Source organism: Ixodes scapularis, unplaced genomic scaffold (genome assembly GCF_016920785.2).
Source record: "Ixodes scapularis isolate PalLabHiFi unplaced genomic scaffold, ASM1692078v2 PGA_scaffold11__112_contigs__length_91849675, whole genome shotgun sequence".
Taxonomy (NCBI): Eukaryota; Metazoa; Arthropoda; class Arachnida; order Ixodida; family Ixodidae; genus Ixodes; species Ixodes scapularis.
The window spans coordinates 78,986,730-79,006,888 of NW_024609837.1; the positions used below are offsets into that span (position 1 = coordinate 78,986,730).

Sequence of the window (20,159 nt, forward strand, 5' to 3'; positions counted from 1 at the left end):
ATACCGCCAAAGACGCTACTTTCAATCCCGAAGATCAGCTCTTCGCCAAGCGGGAGCTGAAGGCGGCCATCAAACAGTGCCTAAACAAAAGTGCGCCGGGCGAAGAAAGAGGAATCTTTCCTATGCTCCGAAATGCACCGGACGCTAGCGAAGGGCAACATTGAAATGATTGAATCAGATCTGGGAGTCGGGACAAATGCGATACGAATAGCGGATGGCTATTGTCACACCCATTTCCAAGCTCGGCAAACCTTCCACCGACCCTAAAAAGATTAGACCCATTTCACTCACGTCTATTAGGGGGAACCTCATGGGAAAAAAGGTGTTGGTAAGAATCTAACAGGACTCAAACACCAAGGGAGTCACCCACCCAACGCAGACAGACTTCAGAAGCAGCCCAGGCACTCACGACAGCCCGCTTAGGATCCGCGTAGACCTGGTTGACACGAAGGGAACAAAGAAGCAATTGAAGATCCTCGTTTCAATCGACATTAAGAAGGCCCTCGACTGCATACCGCACGAAACATTCGTCCGCAAGATAGAGGAGCACAGCCGGACGGGGAGAAAACTGAACTTCATCAAGACCTTTCTCAGAGGATGGAAGTACTAAATCAAGGCAGGCTACAAAAACAACACCAAGGAGGGCCAGAAACGAGGAAACAATATCGGTACTCCTCAAGTTGCATTTTCATTATTAAGATCTATAGATATGTTAGTTGGAATATCGTTGGACGGAAGCGCCGAACAAAGAGGGGCGGAGACGTAGACCTAGGCGGTCAATACCCCGATCGTTTTTCGGGGGAACTAGCGGATAGCCTTGTTACTAAGCTGACAAAAAGAAAGGACAGAATGACTACAGCTAAAAACAATAAGAGACCGGCGGGAATTTTTTATATTCGCATTCTGTCCCACACTTAACAAACAAAAATGGCCTCACACTTAGAGATATCAAATAAAGAAACGGAATATGCCAAGCTGTACCACAAGAAGCAGGCAAAGCGGTTCGTAGACTGTGCCGCGTTTGTGGTGTACAACATTCCCAGGAGTTGTGAAAAATCGTATGTCGGGCAGACGGGTAGACGTATTATCGAAAGGATGAGAGAAAACGCATAATCATTAAGACAGTCCCCATCGGGCAATCTGGCAGTGAACTGCGATAGGTGCGTATGCGACCCGGAATCAGTAAGAACAGCAGTTTTCGGGAGTTACGTAGAAAAAACCTTCAGAGAAATTTACGAGGCATTTTACCATAGAGAGCAAGGAAAGAGCCCGAGTATCAGTATGAAATCACAACAACTGACTGATAAAGAGTTCTTTCTGTGCGAGCAGCCAGATAGGCGGTATTAATAGTATGTTGTTTTTTTTTTCAGTTGTGAGTGCGCCGCGTCTTTATCTACTTCTTCACCCTCTTTGATCGGTGCTTCCGTCCAACGGATCTATCAACCACGCTTTTCAATACTACGGTGGCCCCTTTTCTGTGGAAGTTGCAGAAGACCCCTGACCTGAAAGCAACCGCATACCCAGACGACACTGCTATATGGACATTCAAAGGCAAAAAGCACTACCAGAGACAAACAATGCAATTGGAACTGGACGCTATCGGCGACTTCCTCAGAGAAGTCGACATGATACCCTCACCCGAAAAGACAAAGTACACGATCTTCGGCAGGGGCCACGAAGACAGTACGCTGCAAATGAAGTTTGCCGGGGTACACATCCTGGCAAAACCGGAAATCAAATTCCTACCGCTCACTCTTGGGTACAGGAAGGACCTTTCGGACAAATGGCTGACCGAGATGGCCGTATCATAAAAAAGGGCCTTCACTTGGTTAGAATAATATCGGGCGAACTCGGAGGAGCAGAAGAAAAGACTGCCAAGAAGTTGGTTTGTGCCTCTCTAGCGTCTAAAATAACGTATGCAGCCAGGTTCTATATGCTATGAAGGGAACATTTTGGAAAGTTCGAGACATTGCTTAATGCTGCACGCAGGGTCATACTCGGACTCCCAAAAACATCGAAAGAAATGAACTCAAGCAACGCATTTACCTGCCGGAACTCGAGTAAGTTCTAACACAGCAGAAAATGGCTGCCACAGCAAGACTCATACACACGGAGGAACGCCCACAGGATCTTGAAGTATCTTGGAATAACCGCCACGGTCAAGCTCCCCATACCGAAGAAGAAGGCTCCATGGGAGTCGGTAAACCTCACACAAGCAGCCAAACCTCTGCCCAAGAACACGGGAGCACAAAGAGACAAGAGAATAAAGCACTACACTAGGCAGAACCTCAGAGATGTAGATGAGTGGCTCCAAAGCGAGAGATGCACGATTGTGGGAACGGACGCCTCGGCGACTCCTAGAGGATGGGCGACAGCGGCTGTGCTCTGCACCTCCAACATCCAGAAACCTGCGCAAGTGGCCAGTCGGGGTCAGATATCAACGAGGACCCAGGGCCAGTCGGGTCAGATATCGCCGAGGACCCAGCCGAATAGATTCGGATTCTACTGGCATTATAAACCTTCAGCGGATTAGAAAATAAAAATTAAAACCTCGTCGTGTACACGAACTCGCAGGCTGCAATCGCGGAACTGTAGAAACACAAGTCCATCGCAAGCCCGATCGTGAGCTCCATATAAGACATGGCGATGAAACTCTACAACAAAAACAGAGCTAGAGTAAACCTATGATGGGCACCGCGACGCGAAGACATCCCTGGAAACTCAAAGGCAACGAAGCCGCACAGCAGGAGATTACAATTCTCACATAAGTGTCCCCGCTGCGAAGGCCGTCGGCGCCCACGACATACTACAGAAAACGGACAACTCTTAAGACTCCGCGGAAAAGAACCGTAGGGTCGCCAAGGAACGTAAAAACGCACGGCTGTTAGCCGCAAAAGAAGTAATCGGGGACGGAAAGTTAATTCCGGATAAGATATTCAGCAGGAGGCAAACAGTGCAACTCCATCGGATACGCACCGGTGGAGCGATAACATTGAGGTTTAAGTACACATGGGAATAAGAACAACCCAAAAGTGCCAACCCGTAAGCCGTGCCACCAGACCCATGCTGCCAGTGATGTAAGACGAAGAATCGGTTCTCAGACTGCAACATATGTTTTCTGGGAGTGCCGGGCTTTAAAAGCGCAGAGAGAAGAGACCTGCGCTCCAAGGACAAACATCCTCAAGTCCCTCTTGGCCTACGTTGCCGAAGGGGGCCTAGGAGGATCCATATGAGGACCCCACGCACTTAATCTCCTCATCACATCATCACGCAAGAATGAAGATGCCAAGCCAGGGTGCTCCTTATCGCAAGGAGACGCACTCTTGAAGTTTGAATCTTTGCCATTCTCGTCAATAAACGTTCCTTCAACCTCAACCTCAACTAAGTAGGACTCAGCACCGACTGTCGACTGTAGACTTACTATGCTAACTAAGCATAACTCGGCTCCAGTAGCGGCCTATAGGCCCCTACTGGAGCCGAGTTTCACATAGTTTGCACGTCTAGCATAGTTTGCTCATATATGGGCAAAGTATGATGAACGAACAATCCACGAAGAGTCGCGCGATACCTCAGTAAACTGTCCACATAAAGTCCTACTTTTAGTTTCTTTCGCTCTTGGACTAATGCTAATTGTGGCTTCGAGCAAAGATCGAACTGTGGATCTCATAGTCTGGGGTTCTATTCCAGCTGAATTTATTGGTGAATATCTCTGGTTTTGACTGTGTTTCTAAATATAATCGTGTTTCAATTGTTATGACTAAATAGCTTTCTGTATGCATTCGATTTTTAAACATTGCCTACTACGGGATATGCATTCCTTATGCTGCCTTAGTTTGCGTGTACCACTTATTCGTGAAACTCGAGCGTTGCACTTTTCGAAGAAGTTCAACCCATAATCACGTTCTTTGTTAGAATATGTCAGTGTAATTTTATAAAGAACGAATCGGTTTCTCTAACTCCCGTGCTTGCTGGCCAAATGTAGAAATTGCTTCAAGGCACGTTTATAGCGAACAGGAAACAATGGTTTAAGAGTAAATGAACTGTTCTGGCAGTGATTTAGGTTTTGTAATAGAAGACTATGTTCCTGCCCATTTAGACTGGATCATATGACTATGTTTTATTGCTTTTTAGGAAGGGTGTTTATATCGATATATAAGCATACTGTGACTTCTTTCGGAGAGTCAGAGACACAATGCATAGTTACCACGAATCTCGCAGTTAGAGTGCTGTATTAATGGATTAACGCCCTTGATGCTTTCGTCAACACACTACTGCCATTATTTATAGCCGATTTTCGTTAAAGTCTGTAACGTTTGATTGTAAAGAAAAATCAAGATCGAAAAGCATTACGTTCATAACGAACCATACGAAAGACTCGAAAATATCTGTGACAGGATATAAATTTACCACTTTGGTATTATGAGCCAAGCTCTTTACCGACTTGTCTATGTAAGGACAACGTTTACTTTTGCACGTTAAGTCCAGCACCTTCGCGCGGGCGCGGTCGCCCGATCTTGAAAACGTGGGAAAATAAGGACGGTTACTCCCACTCCTGTCACACTGCACCATCTGACGGCGTTTGCAAGATATGGGAGCGAATATTTGGCATACTTGCTTTGTGTTGAGGCGGCGCAATTTAGATACCTTTGATTTTTTATTTTTTTTTGTTGGCGGATAAGGTCTTTACAAAGCAGACTGCCGCAGAACATATACGAGCAAATTCTTAACGTCAGATATGGCAGAAATAGCAGGAAGTACCTTCACTAAACGCCCCACAGACCAAAGCCGAAATCTGTAAGGGCTATAACACATTCCATGGTTGCCAGCCTTTGTCACCATGATCAATCCTATATAATTTTGTTTACATCTTCAGTTAATATTAACCCGTCACTAAACGCATGTTCTCTATTTATTATGTTGGACATTGAGAAAATTGATCAAAGATCTCTGATTAATGGTTAACACTACATCGCTCTAAAGGAAAGACAGAGGAAAGGAACATGCACGACACACAAGCACAGACCCGCAACTGAATTTGAAAAAGCGTTTAGAACGTTCTCTCCTTCTTCCTTGTGAGTAATAAATTCAGTTGCGAGTATGCGCTTGTGTGTCGTGCATGTTTTGTTCCTCGCTTTTTACCTTTTTTTCGCTGTATTATTCAGCATGTCATCAGACCAACTCCGCCCAGCTTACCACACTTTTCCGGTATATCTAGATGTTTTCACTATATTGAACAAATGAGTTTTGTAGATTCCTTTGATAAAAGGCGAGAGTTTGGCAAATAAAAAGACAAACATTTTTTTTTCAGACATCTGAAAGTAGTGAGTTGGACCTTGGGAGTGACGATTGCCATATTTACTATGATCCTTGGTTTTAATTCAGATATTAATTTTTGGGGTGAGCGAGATTCTTTATCCTCATCCGTTCAAAGAATTGAAGGTGAAGAAACCAAAAACCTAAACAAGATTTCGGCTTTAGGAAGCACAAGTCAATGAGCCAAATGATTGCATTTGGCGTGAAATTTAGAGCCGTAATAGCCCGAAGATGCCAAGCTAGAATCTAGCTTGTCTTCATTTGGTCAGAGTTTGGCAACCTCGACCCTATTTTGCCAAACAAGTGCCTAAGATAAGCTTCACTCATGGTGGTTTGCCTGTCTGGCCTAAATCACCAAACAAGTGCCACAGTTAGGCATAGCGGCTAGTTGTTCTCATCACACGTGGTGGTTTGGTCTCAAATCTGGTAGTTTGGCAGCAATTCTGTTGCGAGTCAAAAAAAAAATCCATAGAACATAGAAAAAAAAACAACTAACGCGTTGAAGCAATACCGTATTAGACCCGAGTTAGGACCCTAGAATCGAAAAAAAACCTAAGCCAAGTAAGATATTTTTCTACCTGGTATTTTGAGTCATAACATCCCAAGCATTATTACCTGACAGGATGCTGATACTATTATGACACTAATGTTTTAATCGGCATAGAGTAAGTTAATTTACTTTCCCACCTGGACGTGAGAGGTATCTTGCTTGTGGGAGGACAGCGCCGATGATTCCGATCGTTCTTCCCTTCACACTTACTGTCACACTTTTCTCGATCGGTTTGTCTTGAAGAGCAGACTCCTTGCTAAAATCAGTATTCGTGCCGACAACACTTATATTTGCTTGTTTCATTCTAACCAGGAAAGGCGCCAGACCTCCAGGTCCGTCATCAAATTCGTGATTTCCAAGGCACTGAAAGAAAAGCGTTCGCCCACAAAACGAAAATTAATGTTTTCGCATGCATGTTTCATCGAATTTATTTACTCTCAGGGACCAAAATCATTACGGAGGTTAGCTAATAAAAATAGGTTAGCTAATAGGTTAGCTAATAAAAAAATACAAGAATACAACTCTGAAGTGTGCAAACTTTCATTAATGCCAATGATCAAGGCAAGAAATACATCAATACAATAATTAAGAAAGCGAAGAAAATGCATAATTTTAATAATGAACTAGGAGACAGAAAATAAATTGACAAGACAAAAAAAGCAAGAACACTGCTAAAGAACATTATTAAAAAATATAAAACCAGTTTCAGTACCAGCGACGTGAGTTGTTGATACTATTGGTGCAGGAGCTCGATTCCAATCAATGAATGTCTGGGGAAGAAATAACTATTGAAAATTGTGGAGCTACACTGGGGGATGTCTGCGTTTAGCTGGAGATATCTGCGCGGCAATATGGGAAAATAACGTTCCACGAAGTTCCGGGTTCTCGTGATAAGTATTTGACTCAAGGTTCAGTGCGTATCAACCCTTCATTGCTGGCATGGCGTTGATATTGTTTTCTTTTCTTTTTTTTTCGGTGGAGCGCGCATTGTTTTTCTTGTAGGCCTTAGTTATAATAGAATAGGTACTGATTCTTTTGATAAATTTTGGGGGAGATGATAGAGTTATCTTTGTGAGTCGGCCTGAAAGACGTCCATAGTCTACTTTCTGTATTGAGGGGTTTGGCGTTTGGACTATTTAGAGTTTGCACCTTTGTGTTGGTGGTGGCTGATTGAGGGCTATATAAGGAGGCGGACTAAACAAACATCGTCGCTCAGTTTAAGACGTCGTCCTGTCCTTTTTTGTTTCTTCGACTTATATGCTAATCTCTTGCCTGACTCAGATTTATTCAACATGGTTAACATTCATCAGCTTGACCCTTACTATACGAACTTTTTAAAACTAGCAATCTGAATTTATCAACCTCTTTGATTAGGACGTTATTTCACTGCACGACACTTTGCTCTGTCTAGGATGCCTAAAGATTGCAATTACAGAAATAATAAATGTAAAGCGAACCTGAATTCTTTATCTTAAAGCCAATTTTATGGCGAATCCCATTGTTTGTTTTAGAGCGTCCGAGGATAGACTTTTCTAGGGAGCTCCTATTTTACTGGGCGATCGGGATCGAGACGGCCGTGTTCCACAGGTCGTTCTGTATCAGCTTCCACTCCAGATCTTGACTCGTATCTGAGAAAAGTCGCTCCACCGATTTTGGTGGATTCGACCGGGAGCCAGCCTGGCCAGTCCTCGTCGCACACGTGTGACTTATTTTCTTGCCGGTCATCTCGCCTCGGAAAAATTCGTATCGGCCACTCGCGAAGTGCTGCCAGCTTTGCTGCTGCTGCTGCTGCTGCTGCTGCTGCTGCTGCTTTATGACAGTGCGTCGTCAAGCTCCTCCAACAGCTCCTCCAGCAGCAGAGATAGCAGTAAAGGCATTACTGTAATGCAATTACAGCTATTAAGTGTTCTTTTTGTGGTAATGAGTATTGTAATGAATTACTTTTCTAGGCTGGTAATATAGTAGTGTAATGATTTACTTTCTGGCATTAATTTCAAAAAATAGTTTTTACTTTTGAAATGACCTTTCCCCAAACTATAAGGTTCGTTTTCAAGCTTTAAGAAAAATAAGAAAAAAAAAACATTTTGCATGATGAAATGTTGAAATAAAAGGACGCTGACAGGGTATTTATGCACACCGAGGTTTTTAGTTGTGTATGACATTTGACTGCCTAACTACCCAGAAGAGAATTCGCGGTTCGAAATTCGGTTTCTTTCCGCCCGAGAACCACCGATCGAGAACTGGCCGATTTCAGTCGCGCTAACCCTCTTCTCCGTGCACGGTCACGGGCCATTTTTTAAAGTTTAGACACAACCACCAAATTTAATCAAAGTCGTGGGTCATTGAAGTCACACACTTAACATTAAAAATATGAAATATACGAAACCCATTTTCTGTGGCTTCTAAAAAACTGGAAATACGTTGATTAAAAAACAAAAGTTGGACAGAGATTTGGAAGCATTTAGTGCGTTCACTGCGTAAGTACAAACGTGGCGTCATATCGCGTATCGTCGGACTCCTGGGCTGAACAACGATGACAGCGGACGACAGGCCTCTAATTCAGAACTGTCGTTCGCGCTACTGGCGAATCTGTCTTTCTTCGAAAGAAAAATGTTTGGACCGATCAAAATAATTCATATTCATCCCGTACGACACGTCCGACCACCAAGCCGATTTGCGCGAAGACGTCGCTGAGTCGTCGCTTCTTCTCGTGACTGTAGACACCGCTAGCGCAAACATCAAGCAAGAAGTGCGTACTTCGATTTGAATATGCACGCGTACGATTTCTTTACTAGATGTGAATGTGGCCAATGCGTGGTGCCGCCTGACTTTGAGCCGTGAAGGCCTTTGTTGGAGGAAAGTCGGAAGCAAACCTTCCGACTTACAGTCGACCGGCTGCATTACAGCGAACAAAAGAATTCCCCCAGTACCGTATTTACTCGAGTAATAGTAGCACTATTTATGAACATGGCCATTGCGTCTACTTTCCCGCAGAACACATATACAGCCAATAATTGCGTTGCGCATAAATAGCTTAGCGAATAACCAGATAGAGAACACGAGTGTCCATACGAAGGCAATCTTCACACATTGTATCTTCGCGCGAAGGCGTTATCTCTGTCCTGTAAACCGCTGGAATCATGCTGCCGATCCCCGTGATCGGCAAGCTCCACAGAAAAACGAACCCTCAGGTTTTTTTTCATAAACAGTGCGGCTATTACTCGAGTAAATACGGTAGCTAAGTGGAAAGATGTCTGCTTCCCGCGCTGCGAACCCAGGTTCAATCCGGATTCTGAGCGATATGTCTTTTTTTTTTTTACAATTTGTGGTATGGAATTCTCTTTTTGACACCTGCGAACTCAATGTAGTCATTTTCCAGAAAATGCAAGGAGCATATATATCGGGTAGCGTCCGCTTTCCGGGGTGCCCGTAACTGTTCTGTAGGAATTGCAGCCGGTTATTGCTCCCGATCCTGTTGATCTTTCCTAAACTTCTACAGACTCTGCAGCAAAACGCCCCTTTCGGATGAAGGACCTGTTAGTCAGCTCTTCACGCAACATCTTGGGGGAATACTTTTCGGAGTTGATCACGAGAATTCGCCGCGGGCACTCACAGCTCATTTCCAACTCTCCAATGAACAAAACAACTCATCTTGAAGTGCAGAGCAGCGAGCGAAACAAACATAACTGCAAAAAAAAAAATCGCACAGTAAACTGCTGCCCCCAACGGCAGTCGTCTGCTGAGCGCGGCCAAAAAAAAAAAAAAAAACAGAGGGGAAAATAAATTGCACGGTCGGGTGTAGCCACGCGACTTCCGGCACTCATTCCTCTTTATTTCTCCGACCTCCGTGCGCCGGTTTCGGTTTCGGTTTCGATCAGTTCCGTTTTTTGGCTTTATTAAAAATATACGAAACTCGATAGAAAAATATTAATTCAGTAGTCTTCTGACACCCTATCGCCTGGCAAAAAATTAAGAAAATATTTTGGAGGTGTCAGTGTCCCTTTAACGACGGCCATCTGAGAGCTAAGCCTCGCACAAGGAACTTGACAGACGCACAAAGACGGGCTGGAAAGGCAAAAGAAAAAAGCTTACGTTTAAAGACATCGCTTGAAGGCTCCCGAACTCCAGGCAATACACATTCACGGCGTCACGTCATAACGACAATATTATACTTCGTCATCCCTAAGCTGACAGTGCGATGGGAGCTACGAGCTCACCAGAACAAGTCAAGAAACTTCCTTTGATCACATATCCCGTCCCTTTCTCTGCGCGTGGGTACGAACGAGAGCATGGTTCCGTGGCGAAAAATAGATGTATGACTGTTTTTTTCAACGCGCACACTTCCACCAAACTACAAGACCGAGGTCCCATAACCAGTGAGGTCAACACATTTTAAAACATGAGAGGCCTTCTTGCTTTTTTGTCAACCAGCAAGGTGTAACCGTAAGCTTTGACCATTGTGAACAACAAATGACCGGAATAAATAGTTAATCCCAAATGCCTTGTCAAGGCGCCAGAACATTTCGTGCGTATCCTTGGCCTTGTTAAGTAAATATGCTCTTTGTAGTCGAAAATTACGGGAAGCGAGAAACGCAGGTGCCGCTCGCGGTGTACATCTCTGCCTTTCCTTAAAGAGTTTATTCGGGAATAAGCACACAAGCAGATATCACGTAGGTAAGCAGATATCGCCACCCATTTGTTTGGAAAGTACGCGTTTTAGGAAGCTCGCGCCATCCCTTTTCTCAAATGGCTAAGCTTCTGCCTAAAAGACACTCAGCCCCCTTGAGTTACAACGCGCAATGACCTGGGCTTTTCGGGTGTTTGCAAACAATACTCCTTGCGAGGAATGACCGGGATTTCGTGAGTGCTCTGGGGAAAATAGGAATAGATTGAGTCCGAGGTGGAATGGAGGTTTCACGTGGCGACTCCTTGTAAGAACGAGCTCTCATGGCCCGACTTAACATACTGACACGAAATATAACTTATTGCAAATCAGAAACACGGAAACTTGACACCTTTTAACTAAGGACCTTCACCATTGAATAAAGAGCGAACCTTGTAAGTCGACTGTCTTTGAGTCATATCTAAAAAAGAAGCTATTCATCACGTTTACCTGTTACGTTGTGTGCGAGCAAAACGACTGTCCAGTATGGTTCACTTTGAGGCGCATAAGGCTGTTGCGGTGTAAACAGGAAGACCTAAGTTTTGGTACATACACTGCAAATATAATTAACACGAATCACTGCCTCCAGGTATTAAGAAGTAACGACAAAATAATTTCATTAGTTTTGGAAAGTAACGGTAATATAATGTGTTCACTTTTAGTCTGCGGTAAATTGCAATGTAATTTATTCGCATTTTTGCTATTTTTAAAAGAGTAATTAGTAATGTATATTATGAAACTTCTGCAAGTAGTTTTGCCATTTCTGTCCAGAAGCAGCGGCTCGAGTAGCAGCGATCACGAGGATTGCTTGTATGTCCCGCATGGATTCGAGCGCCTTTTCGGACTCCCGCAGAAGAGGCCAAAAATCTAGACGTTCTTGGATACCGCTCACAAGTACTCCGATGAAGAGGCAAGTGAAATATGCGACTACACTGACGCACATCGCTTATCGACATACATCTTTCTCATCACGACTAACTTCTCTCGTTCGTTGGACACGGGTTGTTAGCGCCCCGATTGCGAAAACATGTGCTTCGAGATCCGGGTCCGCGGAAAAGAGATTCCGGGGAAGGAAAATGGTAGGAAGGCATCCGCCGATCCAGGAGGTTGTGGTAAAGTCCCACCGAGGATCCGGATGCGGAGCGACTTCGTTCGAATCGCGTGCTCTATCTCGGATCTGGTCTACTGATCCCGGTGCACTCCAAAACGACCAGGGGAATTCGCCCTTCAATTTTTAATGTTTCGCCTCAAACAAAAATATTTAACATTTTGGAAACTTTTCAAAATAAGGTGTAGGATAAAGGTAGCAAATATTCAGAACTTCCAAGGCTTCCACAAATCAGCCCTTACGACTTCAAAACATCTCCAAAAAGCGGCACTGTTTTTCAGCTTTATTTTTCGTTTAATAGCAGAGACAGCAGGATTAATTCACTTATAAACGCACGTTTTAGTTTGTTACAAATCTGGCAATTTTTATTAAAGTGACTTGTACCGAAATGGGATGTTCTTATTATACTGGGCACTTTAGAATTATATTACAAAAAACAACAAGAATGGGGTTTGTGCTGGCGAGTTACACGGTCAGGGGGATATAGTATCCCAAGTGAGAAAGGGCTTTGGGCAAAAGTTTAACAATTTTCTGGGAGTTTTGGACATTGCGAAACCCGAATACGCCTAAATAGAGCCAAATGGGACCTTCCTTGGCAAGAGCATGAGTATTATGACCCTAATTCGCCAAAGAAGATGATGATGAAATACGTTTATTTTCTTTCATAATTAAGGCTCAGGCAATTGCTCTACGGCATGGCCTAAAAAAATTCAGAAAGTTTTACTGAGGCCCGTTTTCTCCAGGTAGGAAATGACGGATCTGAGCAGTTTAAGTCTTCTTTCGGAATTCCCTGCTGGTTTTATCCATTCATTAAGGTTTTCGGGCTTATCTTCGGGATCTATTGTTGCATGTGCATCCTCCCTTTCTCTTCTGAAGTGTTTGCAGTCCCACAGGAGATGATCGATATTTGGTGGGATCTTTTCTCTACAAAAGTTACATTCTGGTGGTTTTGGTATGATTTTCGGGTCCTGTCTCAACTTTTCTTGTGTTTCCCATTTCTTGAGGAGGTGCGGGGTTATAGCACTTCCTGTCCTTACCCTTCTCAAAAGAACTGTTTGGTATCTTTTGAGCCCAGAAGGGATAGGATCCTGTTCTTCGGGATGCCTGTTTCGTAGTTGTTGCAGTAGTTGTTTTTTTGCCTTATTTATGGTAGCTATAGGATCGTATTCTTTACTCAAACTTTTTAATACAGTAGAGTACGGGTGATCTCGTTGAGATTGGCCTGGTCTGTCGGAAAGGAGGGAACGACTATACTCTTTCGCGACTTTGTTGGCAATCTCATTTCCCTTAATCCCCGTGTGTCCCGGGATCCAACGCAGGAGTATCGTTGCATTCTTCTTCAGTGTTGTTATTGCCGCATTTAGGATTTTTCGTATTGTCGGGCTTACCGCATGGTGTATCTTACATGCTCTAATAACCTCTTGTGAATGGGTAAAAATTGTTATTCTTTTCTTTTCTATTGTACTGCTGCTTGCGTGTTCTACTGCAGCCAAGACTGGTTGCGGTTCTGCTTCTTCCGGGGTGTCTGCGACTGTTGGGTATGCCCATGTTCCTATGTTTAGGAGGTGAAAGGCTATCGTTGCGTTATTGTTGCTGACCGCCGCGTCCGTATAGTATATCGCTAACTCGGGGTCATTGCGGATGAGCTCAATTTCTTCGTTGTGTTTTTTGGCATCTCTTCTTCTTCTTTCCTGGTGATCAAGGCCCATGCTCTTGGGAATGGGAGTGCCTGGAACTACCATTATCCGTTCCCATGGTGGCATCTGTTCCGGAAATTCATCCAGTTTGCTCGTGTCTTGATTTAGCAGATTCATGATGCGTCGCCCTTCTTTCGTATTGAGCATCTTAATTTTGTGCATTTCTTCCTGTATCGCTCGTAATTCCTCAAAACTCGGGAAAGGGACGCATTTGTGTAGTTCTTCTATCTTGACGTTTCGCGGCAATCCTGCAATGCACCGTCTCGCATCGTTTAGTAAACTTTCCAGTTTCTCCATGTTCTTTTTATCGATCTTGTAAAATCTTAGCCCATACATAATTTTGGAGATGAGCGCTGTTTGAGTCAGTGTTCGAGCCACTTTTTCTCCCGCTCCTCCGAGTCTGTTTGCGATTCTTCTGATTAGCGATGTTCCTTGTTTCCACGTTTTGGTCATTCTTTGTATCCATTTAGTTAGGTCGTTCCTAACATTGGCTGTTATTCCCAATATTTGGTGATCCTCTGTCTTTTCGATAGTAGTCCCGTTAAGTTTTAGTTTCACGTTGGCAGGTGCCTTATAGCCAAAAATCATGTATCGGGTCTTTTCTGGCGATGGATTAAGTCCAATCGATTTGAGATATCTATCGATCGTGTTTAATCCCTCTTGCAGGATTTCTTGCTGGCGTTTCGATTGGCCTCTGTTTGTCCATATTGTAATGTCGTCCGCATATACCTTACAGTGGAGTCCTTCTATTTTGTCAAGCTCCCACAGCAATGGAGCCATTGCGAGGTTGAACAAGGTCGGTGATATTACCGATCCTTGGGGTACGCCGATGTTGTTGGACTTTACTGAGCTGAGGTGCTGACCTACTTTAATGGCATACGTTCTATGTTTCAAGAACGCTTTAACAAAATTTAGTGGCTTACCCAGTATTCCTCGGCTTTTGAGGCTATCGAATATGGCTTGGTGTGGCAGCGAATCATAGGCCTTTTTGATGTCTACGGCCACGAGGATTCATACTTGATAGTGCTTCGTCGGATATTTTAGAACTCCTGATTGAATTAATAGAAGGCTATCATGTGTCCCGAGATGTTTTCTAAAACCGGTTTGTGCCGGATGAAATATTTCTTTCTCTTCTGTTATCCAGTCGATGCGGCCAAGAACCATTCTCTCCAGTAGTTTACATAGCACCGATGTGAGTGATATGGGTCTTGTGTTTTGTGGTGACGTTGGATTCTTTCCTGGTTTGGGAATTGGTGTCACCCACGATAACTTCCAGTTATCTGGTATCGTTCCTTGGTTCCATATTTCGTTTATCCATCCGAGTAATTTCTGTTTGACTTCTGTAGGTAAATTCCGGATCATGCTTCCGCTGATTTGATCAGGTCCGGGTGTGCTTTTTGTTTTTCCTTTCTCTATCGCCGCCTCCAATTCCCAAGGTGTGAAATCTACATTACTCGGATCGTTCACGTCGACATCTTCGATCTCGTATATTTGTTGATCTGGTGTCTCTTCCGCTTGGGGGAAGAATATCGGCCCCCTTTCTTCGGCAATCTCTTCTATTGTTAGATCTTGACCGAGGGCCATGTTTGGTACTGCTTGTTTTGTTTTGGTCTTTCCGAACATGGCATTAAAAATTGCCCATAACTTTGCAAGCGATGTATGTTCGTCAAACGATTCGCATAGTGAAAACCAATTGTCTTGACTTAGTTTCCGCGAGTATTCTTTGGCCTCAGTCGTTAACTCGTTGACTAATTTGAGCGTATTGGGGTTTTTAGTTTGTCTGTACTCATCGAGCGTTTTGGATCGTTGGTGCCACAAAGACAGTAGTCTGGTGTCTGGGATTGGTGCGTCGAAGTCGACTTGCCGCTTCTCGGTGGCCTCGTCTGTGGCCCTTAGCATGAGTTTGGAGAACTCTTCACTGGATTCGTCGTGTAAATCCTCAGTTATTTTTACTCTGAATCTATCCCATATGACCGTCCTTGTTGTTCTTTTCCTCTTGTGCTTTGCGACGTTTTCGACCTGAATTTCTATGGGGTGATGGTCACTTCCCCATGTGTCTTTGATCAGTTCCCAGTTCGCTTTGATTTTCTGGGTAGTAAAAGTCAGGTCTGGTGTGGTATCTTCGTGTTTCTGAATTGTGGCATATCTGGTGTTTACTGATAATTCATTGATTAAGATTAGATTTGCCCTTTCGTATGCCTCTGCCAGTTTCTGTCCCCTGACGTAGGTTGTTCTGTAGTTCCATTCCGTGTTTGGAGCGTTAAAGTCTCCACCGATTACCATCTCGTCGTTGGGAAAGGACCGCCTAATTTCTTGCATCCACGAATAGTCATCGTTCTCGTGTTCAAGGGTGCCTGGTCTGGCGTACGTGGACACAAGACAGATTCTTTTGTCGCTTATCTCCGTTCGGACCGCTACGACTTCTTGGGAGGCATTGCACCATTTGCTGGTGTCTATTTGTGCGAAAGGGAGCTCTTTGTCGAGGTATATCCCGGCTTGTGCTTGTACTACTGTTTTGCCCTTTTGTTTGTGGTGAATAGACGGTGTGAAGAATTTGTTGTATCCCCTTAAAGAGATGGTGTCACATTTCGTTTCTTGTACTAATAGGGCATCTCGTGGGTTCTCCGCTAATCGTAAGTTGAGTTCTTCCCGCTTCTGTTTCAGCCCTCTACAGTTCCACTGTAGAATTGTTAAAGGGCCACTCTTCGTTTTCTTCTTATTTGGTGAGACCATGTTGGGTCAGAATATATTCGTACGTTTCCATCCTCTTGGTAATGACATCCGTATGAGCTTGCATTTGGGCTTGAATTTGGATTTGCAGTGTTTGCATAAACTTCATTATTTTTCTTCCGTCGTAGGGGTCTGTGATGTCGCGGTGTAATCGTCTGTGCTTGATTCGTTGTTGTTCGTTTTTGTTGATGTGCTGGGTGTCGACCTCAGTTGCTGCTGCTGAATTTTGTATTGCGATTGTGTTGATGGTGGTGGTGAAAATGATGTGGAAGACGAGCATCTGTCGATCCTGTCGATCTCCTCCTGCACTATAGCAATTTCTTTGCGTCTTTCCATCGCTGCTCTGGATAGATTGTTCTCTTCTTCTTTGAGTTTCTTCCTGAGTTTCTCGTATTCCTTTCTCTTGTTGATTAGCTGTAGCGTCGATTCCCTATGATCCTTCATTATTTGTGCGAAGGTAGGCTGTGCGTTCGTCGTGGTCTTCTGTGGTGTTTTGGGCTTGGGTGCTGGTGAGGTGCTCTTGTCTCGTGACAGCTTAGGATAGTTGTTGCTTTGTGATCGCGCCCGAAGCAGTTCAAAGCTGTTGATTCCTTCAAATTTGCTTCTCAAACGTCAAACGACGTAAAGTGACTTGTACCGAAATGGGATGTTTTTATTATACTGGGTACTTTAGAATTATATTACAAAAAACAACAAGAATGGGGTTTGTGCTGGCGAGTTACACGGTCAGGGGGATATAGTATCCCAAGTGAGAAAGGGCTTTGGGCAAAAGTTTAACAATTTTCTGGGAGTTTTGGACGTTGCGAAACCCGAATACGCCTAAATAGAGCCAAATGGGACCTTCCTTGGCAAGAGCATGAGTATTATGACCCTAATTCGCCAAAGAAGTGCCAGTGTTAGGTGTAGTGAGGACACCTGCCAATAGATGGCACCACATGTGTTGTGCTGCGGGATTACCGGAAGCGAAGCTTCTTCCGGTTGTTGATTTAAGATTAAAGGCACTTTTTGGGAGCTGTCACACGGGGTGGTTGTGTTTCCTTCTGCCTGGCGACCATGTGGTCGCACTCGGACGCCCACGGTCACAACATGGTGTCAGAAGTGGCCGGCCTCCAGGTCTGAAGTCCTCCTCGCTGCTGCTATGCTCACATCTAGCCCTGCCTCTCGTCGTCTCCGCGTCGCACGCTGCTACGCTTTCCGTCTTCTCGTCACCGTCGCTGCGTTCCTCGTCATGTCGCAGGATAGAACAACGGAAGCCGCCACCGCCCCCGTCGTCTCACTCCCGAGCTTGGTTCCACCGCCCAAATTTGACTTCGCAAACCCCGACGAGTGGCCGCAATGGTTTCTACAATTCGAAGACTTCAGCTTTGCGTCAGGCCTCTACCAAGCGTCGGACGAAGTTCAGGTGCGGACGTTACTGTATACTATGGGATCCGAAGAGGCGCGTCATGTTCTTGAGACGTTAGGCCTCACCGCAGAGGAATGGCGGTCCTTCGCTGCGGTAACAGACAAGTTCAAGGCGCACTTCGTGCATCCACCGAACGAGGTGTACGAGAGCGTGCTTTTTCACCGGCGGGTCCAGGAACGAGGGGAAACCGTCGACAGTTTTTACACGGCCCTTCGAGCACTCGTCCGCAAGTGCAACTATCCGTCCACAGAGGTCGAGGACAGGCTCGTTAGAGACCGCTTTGTTGTAGGACTTCTCAACTCGAGACCCTCTGACAAGCTCTGCCGCTGTCCGACCCTCACCATGGCCGAGGCCCGGCTACAAGCACGCATCCACGAAAACGCCGTCAAGGCGCGAGCGACCGTTTTTCGGGACGAGACAGCTGCCGTCGCACCTGAGCAGCTCAAGCTGGATGAAGCACGTGTAAAGAAAGGACGGAAACCGGCCCCCAAGACTTCTTCCAAGCGAGACTCGGCGTCGTCGCCGAGAGAAGGCAGCAAGAACTGCAGATTCTGCGGCCGTCATGCGCACCCCCCGTAACGAGTGCCCGGCTAGACAAGCCAAGTGTCACTACTGTCGACGCCTGGGTCACTTCGAAGATGTCTGCGAGAAGCGGAAACGAAGCTTGAGTACTGTCCATCTACATGCCGTTTCGACCGCGGGCCGAGCGAAGTTTGTCAAGGTCGCCGTCAACGGGTACGACGTCGACTTCAAAGTGGACTCCGGAGCCGAAGTCACGCTGGTGCCAAGCACGTTTCCCGGAACACCTTGCAGTCTCCAAGAGCCTGAAGGGCAACTCACTGGACCGGGCAATCACCCATTGACAGTTCTCGGTACCTTCCAAGCCACATTGACTTGGAAAGGCAAGTCGGTAGAGGAGCGGGTTTACGTCCTGCCGTCGCAAGATCCGCCTCTTTTGGGGTTTCCTGCCATCCAGAAGCTAGGTGTGGTGAAGTGTGTTGACGCACTCTCCAGTCTCAACCAGCAGAGCCCTCTTCAGAGCGACATCTTCGAAGGGTTGGGCGAGCTGAAGGACGAGTTTTTCATTCGACTCCAGCCAGGAGCACAGCCGTTCTCCCTCAGCGTTCCTCCCCGCATTCCGATTCCCCTTCATAACATTGTCCGCGAGGAACTGGATAAGCTAGAAGCTGACGGTGTGATCCGGAAAGTCGACGATCCCACGGACTGGTGCTCTGGTATCGTTGTCGTCCCCAAGTCCCCTGGAGGCTATCGGATCTGTGTCGATCTCACACGCCTTCACCAGGTGGTCCAGCGGGAGCGTCACGTCCTACCATCGGTGGAGCACATCCTGGGATGTCTGGGTCCTGCACGGATCTTTTCCAAGCTCGACGCTACAGCCAGTTTCCACCAGATCAAGCTATCTGCCGAAAGCCAGCTCCTCGCGACCTTCATCACCTCGTTCGGCAGATACTGCTTCTGTCGCCTTCCTTTTGGAATTTGCTCCGCTCCGGAGTATTTCCAACGTCAAATGGGGAGGATCTTGGAGGGTATCGACGTAGTCGTCCACATGATCGGCGACATTTTGGTTTTGCGGACGCACCCAAGAGAAACATGACTGCGTCTTGCAACAGTATTGGGTCGCCTCAGTAGTGCCGGAGTGAAACTGAACAAGGCCAAGTGCGTCTTTTCAGCGTCCACTGTTAGGTTCTTGGGAGTCACAGTCAGCGCAGACGGTATCAGCCCCGATCCAGACAAGGTCCAGGCTCTGGTCAACTTGGAGGCCACAGCGGACGTCGGTGGTGTCAGGAGACTTCTCGGCATGGCTAATCACGTAGGCCGTTTTCTTCCTCACCTGTCCGACGTGACTACGCCGATTCGTGCTCTTTTCCAAAAGAACACTGCCTGGTGTTGGGGGCCCATTCAGCAGTCTGCCTTTGATCGTCTTAAGGGCATGTAGAGCTCCAAAGTCTGCGTGACCAAGTACGACCCTTCGTACCATACCACAGTGTCTGCTGATGTAAGTTCGTATGGACTGGGAGCCGTTCTGCTACAGGACCAACCATCGGGAGAGCGTCGTGCCGTTGCCTACGCTTCGCGATCTCGTACGCCGACAGAAACCCGGTATAGCCAGACGGAGAAAGAGGCTCTGGCCGTCACACGGGCCGTTGAAAGGTTCGACCAGTTCGTCCGTGGCATCAGGTTTGATGTCAAAACAGATCATCGACCCCTCGTCACTCTGTTGGGATCTGCAGAACTGGACACTATGCCTCCTCGCATTCAGCGCCTGAGGATGCGGCTTATGGCCTACCAGTACAACATTCTCTATGTACCGGGGAAGCTCCTGGCGACAGCAGACACCCTTTCCCGAGCTCCTGTACAGGCTGCCGATACCAAGGTAGACACCGTCGAGCTCTTCGTTGGGTCACTGCTCAAGGACATCGAAAGTCTTGCATCCACTCGCCTCGATCGCCTTCGCCAGCACCAAGCAGAGGATGGAGTCTGTGCCGGCCTACTCCGATTCTGCAAGAATAGGTGGCCCAAGAAAATGTCCAACGTTCCAGTTCTTTTTAGGGCTTTCTGGAAGGAGCGAGGCAACATCACAGCCTTCGAGGGCCTGTTGCTGAAAGACTGTTGCATCGTGCTTCCTCAGACTCTTCAGAAGGAGATGCTAACATTACACCACGAGGGCCACC

At 46.0% G+C, this 20,159-nt stretch overlaps 1 pseudogene; it reads right to left on the reverse strand.

Annotated features, from left to right (window-relative positions):
• Positions 1-20,159, reverse strand: part of LOC8030038 — a 68,110-nt pseudogene that overhangs the window by 38,798 nt on the left and 9,153 nt on the right.